General features: G+C 43.1%; 1 long non-coding RNA gene across 1 annotated transcript in view; it reads left to right on the top strand.

The window, feature by feature from the left end:
- The first annotated feature begins 386 nt into the window (after positions 1-386).
- The window catches only part of LOC142363142 (uncharacterized), a 35,546-nt gene continuing 26,738 nt past the window's right edge, over positions 387-9,194 (top strand). The window contains exons 1-2 of the long non-coding RNA XR_012765524.1: positions 387-489; positions 1,404-1,588. This is a non-coding gene — a long non-coding RNA (uncharacterized LOC142363142). The remainder of the gene's footprint in view (positions 490-1,403; positions 1,589-9,194) is intronic.

Genomic DNA, 9,194 nt, shown 5'->3' with positions numbered 1-9,194 from the left:
CAGGGCATGCACCATCGCCACACACCTGCACGCTCCTGGCAAGACACCGATTTCTCCAACTGCAGCTACTCCCTAACCATTCTTACAGCAATGCTGATGCACCTCTAACACCGGCCAGCCAGCAGGTAATCTATTGATTAGACTTTTAATTATAACTTCAGGACTTCTTTCCAGCACAGCGCAACAGGTTCTGACCCTAATTTAGCAAAACCACTTTGAGTCATACACGAAACAGCTCCTGCCATGGGGCTACTCACAGCCTGCGGTGTAAGAGCGTGCTTAAGGGCACTGTAACACTCTGCTGAGTTTAAGTTACTCATTAGCCAGCCACCCACTGGCACCATTCAAGAGAAGTTCCTGGCCCCTATTCGGCTTGGCAACCTCATCTCCCACTGACCTATGGCCACTGACCTGGAATTTCAAAATCTTATGGAATTTTTGACCACTGTAAAGACAGCTTTTAGAAACAGAATATAACTTCAGAACAAGGTAAGACATTACCGGGAAAGACCAGACTCATTCAGCCTTAACCCTCTTCATAAACAGAAAAGAGGGAGGGAAAATATCATAAGCTAACCCTGTTTTAAAGGGGAGTTTTGAGGGGATGTTTGGGTTTTTTTGGTGGTTTTGGATTGGGGGGGGGGGGAGTGGTTTGGGGTTTTGTGGGGTTTTTGGTTTGGCTTTTTAACTAAGTTTGAGGGTTTGGCTTGGTTTTCAGAATATGGCAAAAAGAAAGACTTCCTCTTTCCCCAGAACTCACACAGCAAGATAACTAGGAAAAAAAACCCAAAACCTATAAATTGCACAAATTTGTGAAATTTTTCTGTCAGCTTAAATCTGCCTTTTCCTCTTATTTTAGCAGGAGTGAGGGGCGGGGAAAGATCACTGTAACATATCTATCTTAACTACAACTTTGTTATCAATCCTAAAAGTCACTGACCCCCTCTAAGCCTTCTCTCCTCTGTGCCTAGTCCTACTATTAATTGTCCCTTGTCTCTAAAGCTGCAACACCGAGATGAGCGATCCTTGGCCATGCGTCACTACCACTGTGATAGCTCCACCAAAACTAGCTTTAGTACCTACAAATATCTAATGATGTTTAATTTAAAAGAGTATGTAGCAAGTATAAAAATAGTAGTGCAAACAAAACCAGAGGAGACTGTCAAAACAAAGGAAGACTAAGGGGGGGATTTTAGGCATCTCCCTCACCCCCTGCCAAAAAAACCACCACAAAGAAAAAAAGTTGAGAAAACAAGTTTGTGAGCAGCTTTTCCTAAATTCTGTATTGACAAAGCAAGACCACGTCATCACCTTATTTTCAATGCAGCTGCAAAAGGCAGAGAGGCAAAAGGGACTGGAGCTAAACGGTTTCCATGCATTTCCCTATTGTTATCTCTTTCAAGGCAGTTTTTCCTTCAGGGAAATGGTGCCTCTTGCTTTTGTTGTGCCTGGTATGAGCGACTGATCATCTTCCACCATCCTCGCTTTGAGAAATGAACTCACCCAAAGCAATATGCGACTGTCCACACTGGGGTATGGATGGCAAGGTCAATGGAGTCACATCGTAGTTTCCACCCGATAACTCCAGGTAATGACTGCATCAGCAAGAGGGGAAAAAAAAAATCCCCATTGTACACCTACTACTTAATGATGCAACTAATGGAAAGCTCCCATACAACCCCTACAGAGATCATCTTAAAAGCTAGCTGATGAGACTGGGCTTAAGTTACCTTAATCTCCACAAATGTGATTGTTTACATTTGCTACTATTCATTCCCAGTAAAATTTATCCAGCATCTATTTAAATATGCCACTATTATTTTAATCTGTTCTTTGTCCCCAGTTGCTAAAAACAACTTGGAGGCAAACAGTGTAGTGGGAATGGCATTGCTACACAATAAGGTTGAGTGGTTTTTTTCCTCTGTCCAAGGGGATTTCAAGCCAGTGGAATTTGTTCTGTCAGCCCACATCAACCCCAGTAATCAGCGAGCTCAAGTGAGCACACTTCTTTGGCTGCAATGATAGCACCCAGATCCCAAAGGTCCCAAGTGGCAAAATTAAATCACCAGAGCGACACAAGCTGCCACGTATAATAAAATAATAAAATAACCACACCTGAGTGACCGCTGTGGACTCGAGACTGGGAAATGATGGGATCGTGAGCACAGCGCTGGTCTGCTTCGCGGACAGAGTCACTGCATGCTGGGTTTGATCCAGCACAACAGGAAAACAGGAGGTGTCCAGCAACCCTCTCCCCTGGCAAAGAGCCCGGCCACTGCTGCTGGTTTGGGACTGGGGGAGGTCCTTTAGGGAGCCAGTATCTGCCAGACTGATTATCAGGGCAATCCCACACAGCAAGAGAAGGAAAGGGGGAAGAGGAAGGATTTAAAAGAAATTTCCAGAGTGAAGATAGTGAGGTCCCAGATTAATCACTCAAATCGCTCAGTTCTAAAGAGGGGAGAGACTACTGACTGCATAAAGCCAAGACTTGACTCAGACACTCCTTACACTTCAGAAAACTCTTGGATAAGTTTCTGCTGTGACTGGTTCAAGCCAGAGGTTTGAACATCCATCTCACACAATCTAGTAAGTGATATAATCCTTAGTTATCACTGCCTGGCAGGGACAGGACTCCTTTAGAGCTGCCCTGCTTTTATAAATACATATTTACTGCAGGCAAGATACAAAGATAAGTCATGACATATAACCATTATACAACAGACTACAAGGTTCAGTATCCTTCCCACAGAGTTTTAATTTACTTAGACAAAGGACAGCTCCAGCAGTTGAGACCAAACCCCCAGAGTCCTGAAGCACAGCCACAATGTCTGTTTGAGGGCTGCCCCGCTGCTGATGCAGGGTAGGAACTTCCCTCCATCATTTATTTGAGAACAGCATCCAAATCTTATTTAATTTTTTCCCCAAATGACCTGTCACATTCCTGTGGAAGTCTTACACTTTGTCAGATCAGCACTTTTTGGAAGGAACACTTGCCACGATGCTTCACCCCAGCCTGAGCTCAAGTTTTATGGCAGAACTGCGAGAGGAGCTCTACCTCTTTGCACAGGTGATCACTCTGAAAAACGACTGCAGTGAAATATTTGACATTAAAAGATGAGCTTAGGTGTTCTTATATGTCAGGTCTTCTCACTCCTTTGCAGGACACTGATGTGTCTCAGTGGGCAGTCAGCAGAACCTGAGCCAATAGTTTAAGTTTAAAAACTGTTAGAAATCAGGTTATAGTTACATAACAGCCAGGACAGATTAAGATTAGCGATGCCGGCAGAATAGAAGTCCATTCCACAATTTGTTACTGTATAGAACTTGCTCATAATGTACAGAAAAAAACATTTCCTCATGACTCTTGCCAGTATGAAATTCTATTTGCTGAGCACTTACTTTCCATTACCTACAACATAGGAAGCAGGCTGCAAAAATAGTTTGCCTAGGTCACTGAATCATATTTAAAGGGGAAAAAATTGCTTTGGAATACACCACACTAGCAGAGATATAAACTTTCAGCTGCAGCTAAAACATAAGACTCTACCAGACTAGCAGTAGAGGCTAGAAATTTTCTTGGTTACCAAAAAACACAGACCTAGGTAGCAATATGTATTTTTGTCATCTTCCTTAAGCCTAGTTTCACATCAGAAAGACTATTTGCCCATCCTACTTCCATTTCAATAACAGCACACAAGCTTCTGGGGACAGACTTTTTAATATACCCTGTAGCGATAGGACAAGGGGTAATGGTTTTATACTAACAGAGAATAGATTTAGACTGGCTATAAGGAAGTAGTTTTTTACCATGAGGGTGGTGAAACCCTGGCACAGGTTGCCCAGAGAGGTGGTCATTGCCCCATCCCTGGAAACATTCAAGGCCAGATTGGACGGGGCTCTGAGAAACCTGATCCAGTTGAGGATGTCCCTGCTCATGGCAGGGGGGTTGGACTGGATGGCCTTTAAAGGTCCCTTCCAACCGAAAACATTCTGTGACTTGTTCGCTGTTCTTGCAGTGTTAAGTCCTTAGACAACTTCTATTTTTCACAGTTGCACCAAAATGCAAGTCAGGCCAAGCTCATTGAAGCCCTGCCCACCTCATCAGGAATTTTAAAGCCTCTGTGCAAAGTACAGGGCCACACTTGCAACATTAGGAAGTCCAATTCAGTCATTAAGGAGAAGTGATGGAGGGTACGTCCTCTCCCATTTATTTTTCATGCCATGAGACACCTACCTTCACTCCAGGTGAAGAGAATACTAATGCTGTTTCTAATTATTGTTTTGTGTATTAAAAATATAATACTAAGTTGCATACTATCTAGAAGTGGAAATTCATTTAGAGTTGCTCTTTATTTATCCCAGTAGCATAAGGAATAAGCTGTATAAGCATTGCAGAATTTCCAGTAAAAAAGAGTAATATCAGCTACATAACAATTATTAATAAAATAGAAGGAACTAGATATGAGAAATTTATCATAGCAGCTACACATTCCTAATCATAAATGCCACAATATGTCTTTAGACGCTAACTTTCTGAGCAAAAGAAGCTATGTAAGGCCACCTGAAGTTAGACAGACATACCAAAAAATTCAGAGAGCACTCAGTTGCCATGCTGTTGAACAGAACACAGCACAAGTATGAGAAGTAGTATTTTTCCCCCCACCCTTAAAGAGAAAGGATAAAAAATAACAAAATTCCTCACTATAATCACAAACAAGTTGAATAATCAGCAAGAATACCATTTTCCACCTTGGTTTTAAGTTCCATTTCAAAATTATGTAATGGTAATCCTGAAATAAACATCAAAGACAATTAAGCCAGTTATTAAACCTATCTGTAATGTCACATCAATATCAGCCCTCATCTCATCAACCGAAGTCCCAACTCAAAGCAGACACGTTGTTAAATTAATATTTCTGGTACTGATTTGTTTTCTTCACGTCATTATAAATAAATTAGCGTGTTTCATGCACATTCCCTAATAATTCAGAGGATAACATGCAAGAACAGGGTAATTCAGAGAGGAGGGCCATTGTCTGAACCCATTTCAGAAGAACACACTGACAAGTAAGCGCTGATGTACTCGCTTTCTTGCAACTTGTGAAGCAAATGAAGAACTGGAAGCACATACTGCCAAGTCTGCTTTCACAGCAAGAACACACAGAGTCTACAGGCCAAAACATCCTTCTTTGTTTGAAAAAGTATATAACAAAAATATGTTACAGTTTTATTTGAACATAAGCCAGCATCAGTGGGATACTTACCTCCCAAACATAGCAACACAGTATCAAATCTTGAAGGAATGGTCAACTTGTTGCCAAAAAGTCTAAATCAAAAGGGAATCAGAAAAAAACTAATAAAAATAACTAGAGGAAAAAGTGATAAAGAGCTCACATCCTTCACAAAATGTCCTGACTTAGCTAGTTTACAGAGCAACAATATAAAGAGGAAGAGAGTTTCCAAAGTCTCTCCAAGATTTTAGGAAGTCGGGTACGTTGAATTGCTTTTTCTGAAAGTACTGCAGAAATAGAGTCCTGAGATTCACGAGACAACATGCTATGAAGATATACACGCTTGCAAGCTACCCTATGCTCAAAACCTGAGTCATATAGAAGCAATATTTCTCTTTTACAGTATAGGAAATAGTTTCAGTATTGTACCAGGGACTTTTGCTTGACCTTTTTACTTTCAAGGAGATAGTGAAACCCAGCTGGTTGTTCTTCTCTTTTAAAAAGTAACGCTAAGGCAAATAGGAAGAACTCTGAATACTAGAGGTAAAAATTTTGTCTTTCAGCCCATTTTCCAGATCCCATACAGGTACACCTTGGCTCAGTTTCTTTTACACAACCCCAAAAGTCTCAACTGAGTGCTGTCCTTCGCCAGACACCAATGACCACATGCAAGTCCAGCCAAGATGCAGACCCACCGGGGTGCAGCCACACAGAGTAACAGAGTGGTCTGTCCTATGCAGAACTTGAACAAGCATGGAAGGACCATCTTGGATATAAATGGAACAGCCCTGTTTGGACGAGACACCCCATAAATATCAACATACAGATTAGGGCGCGAAACAGCCCTTGATGCATTTGGGGAGCTTGAATCATTTTCTGCCTTGGAGGCAAAATCCTCCCCCCTCAAATCTCTTACCATGGATCAAGGTGTATGTGCTGCAGACTTCAGATACACTGTATACATTCACACGTGTCATCTGCATCTCAGATAATTTAGTCTTTTACAAATACTGCTCCTGGAACAAAAGCCCTCCGATACCAGTTACAGTAGGAGAAACAATAATTTAGAGAAATAACATTAATCTACACAGAACACTCTGTGACCAAAACCAGTAAGATGAAGTGTATGGGTGTACTAGGAAATGATTCTAGCAATCTTAACAGATAAAGGCACTGGGAACTTGTGAAACTCCCCGGTATCTCTCACCTCTGATGGCTTCACTACCCATGTTGCGGGCTGCTCTTTGCTCCTCTTCAGCCAGCTGCTCCCCGCAGTGTCTGCGCTGTAGGCAGCACTGTGTCACTGCCAAGACATAAAGCTTTCCTGCTGCCCACCTGAATCCCCGTGTTTACTTTTCACAAGCAAAACGGACACGCAGAAAAGGTTACATCCACCTCTGTTTTAATATGTCCTTGGTTGATAGATGAGTTCTAAGCCTCAGTTTCTGCCAAGACCTTTCTCACACAGTCCAGAAAGAGAAAGCAAAACAGCTGCAAGACAGGAAATAACTCGTGCAAATGTGACCTGATGCAGATTAGTAACCACGCAGTTCAGGACAATTAATTTCTAGCTCTTGCCATGTTCAAGTACTAAGTCTGCCTTAGAATTACTTATTTTTGTATTAGCGGCACCAACTGTTTCAAATAATAGCTTATCAGATATGCATTTTTTACACTCTAGGTTGATTTTGCTTATAAACCGACTACAAAAAAATTGTTGCATGAAGGTAAGCCTTCTGCATAAGGATAGCACAATCCACTTCGTTTTAAAGCATACCTTCATCTCTACGACTGGTAAAACAAAATTTAAAACAAATATATGCTATGAAATGAAAAAGAGCAGCCTACCATGAGAAAAGGGAAAAATTAACATAAGAGAAATATGTATAAATGCCAGCCAAGAGGTCATGCTAACAAACATCTTTGAGACAAGTTTGAAGTAGTCATTAAAAAGTGATGAGCTAGGGCACAGCTGGTTCCACGGACCTGCATGCAGAGCCATCTGTGTAAAGCTTTGGCAATCCCTCACTTCCCCAGAAACAAAGGATGCACACGATGCCTGCAGATATAGAAGACAGTTGTTCACCAAGACTCCTGCAAAGGAGACTAGCACTAGGAAAGTCAGCTCCAAGAAATCATCTGTGAAACACTGCTGTACCAGCATGACAAATCCTAACATCGCTTCCTTCTGGAGGGTGAAGGAAAGCAACCCAATAAACTCACCCTCCACAGCTGTGGTGAGCCCAAGGCAGAAACTTCACACTTCCCCTTTTCTTTGCCCTCCGTGAAACTTCGCAAAACAATCAAAACCAACCATGACCAAACTGTTTGAGTATGTCAAATGGGTAAAATATGTCCCACTAAAAAACACATCAGAGCGTGGTGGTGATAAAAAAAATCTCTAGTAGGCTTACAGGTAAAGTACCACACTGAAAAACCTGGCTGCTAACTCAACAGCCTCTGCTGGAAATATACGATGGTCATAACACTTAGAATCGTACTGAAAAAGAGGAAAAAAAGCCAGTGGCTATTTTCCAGTCTCCCTGAAAAGCACACAACAACCTCCAGCTGTTTAAATTCAGCACCACATCCCCTGTGCTGCCTGATGCAACACCTTACGTAAAAACAGCGCTGCAACACAATGAACAGCCCCCCGGGCAGGGCAGGCAGAAGGGATAAAATGCCGCATCAAACAGCACATGGCCCTTGTTAGTACTGCTGGGACTGCAGAGAATAGCCTGTGACAGCAGCCACGATGCCTGCAACACGCTAGAGAGGCAGCATTGTTTGAACAAGTGCCTGTTCCTCTCAGAGAGAATGCCAGCCAAAAGCTTTTGGGGTTGGGGGGAGGAGGCCGAACAGAGAGCGAGCAATTCCCTGGGGAGAACAGAGACCTTTGTGTTTGCTCCCTTTCGCGGGGAGGGGGGGGGGGGGGAACACACACCACCCCCCACAACACAGCCCACAAAAACTCCACCCCTATTCTTTTAATTTGAGAAAGATATATCCTGTGGTAACAAGGACAGCTCATCTCCATTAGAGGCAGCCACAGCCCCACACAGGAACACAACACACTGCCGCTCCTTCCCATTTGAGGCACACTGGCAAATGGCAAGGAGGATCTGACAAAGCTGTTCAGCTCAGGGCTAGGAAACCAGGTGGAAGAGCTGCCTGGTGTGCGGGAGCAGCTCAGGGCTGGAGCTGATCATTAGCAGCACAGACCCCAAACAGCCAACAAGCTCCCACTTGTTATGAAATTTGTTGGCCTCATACACATAGCACCAAGAAAAAACAGTGGATGCCCAGCTTTCCAAAGCAGAGAAGGCTTCAGGCTTTGAGGGTTACAGTTGAAATTACAACACAAGAGCAGCCCTATGGGGTTAGGTCAAACATTCATCCTTCCTGCATCCTAATATTGGCCATAAGCACAGGCCACGGGGAAGACAGAACAAGATAAAAATGGATAATGCTTCCCCTAGTCCTCCCTCAACCTTTCAGACCCTGACCCATGCATTTAATAATACCCAGTGGGTTTTCTGCCTTCACAAGTCTTCAGTCCAGGCCTGAGGGGTTGGTACGAGTTCAGTCATACCTAATGGCTGCCACCAACAGGAGCTTCAGGTACTCTTATCCAGAAACAAATCTCTGCAGAAATAGAGTCTCAGAGTTTGGAAACATCATTGTGTCTTGCCATGAACAGCCAGAAGTAAAAAGAAACTTCCCCTCTGTTTTGTTTGCTCAGATGCAGAATTACTTATCTGAGGAGGTAACAGGGCATCACTTTTCAGGTCACTCAAGTCTTCTACACATTCCAGGTCAGCCCTGTGAGATGAGGAAAGCATGGAAAAGCAAACACCATCTGTAGAGCTCTGCAAGCAGCAGGCAATGGTGACAGACTGTGTCCCTGCACCTCGATGCAACACCCCTCACACAGCCAGGCTCCCAGCAGAGCATACTCAGTGA

This window comes from Opisthocomus hoazin, chromosome 14, assembly GCF_030867145.1.
Source record: "Opisthocomus hoazin isolate bOpiHoa1 chromosome 14, bOpiHoa1.hap1, whole genome shotgun sequence".
In the NCBI taxonomy this organism is placed as follows: Eukaryota; Metazoa; Chordata; class Aves; order Opisthocomiformes; family Opisthocomidae; genus Opisthocomus; species Opisthocomus hoazin.
The sequence above is the reverse complement of the archived record's forward strand: the minus strand, read 5'-3'. Positions and strand labels throughout refer to the sequence as shown.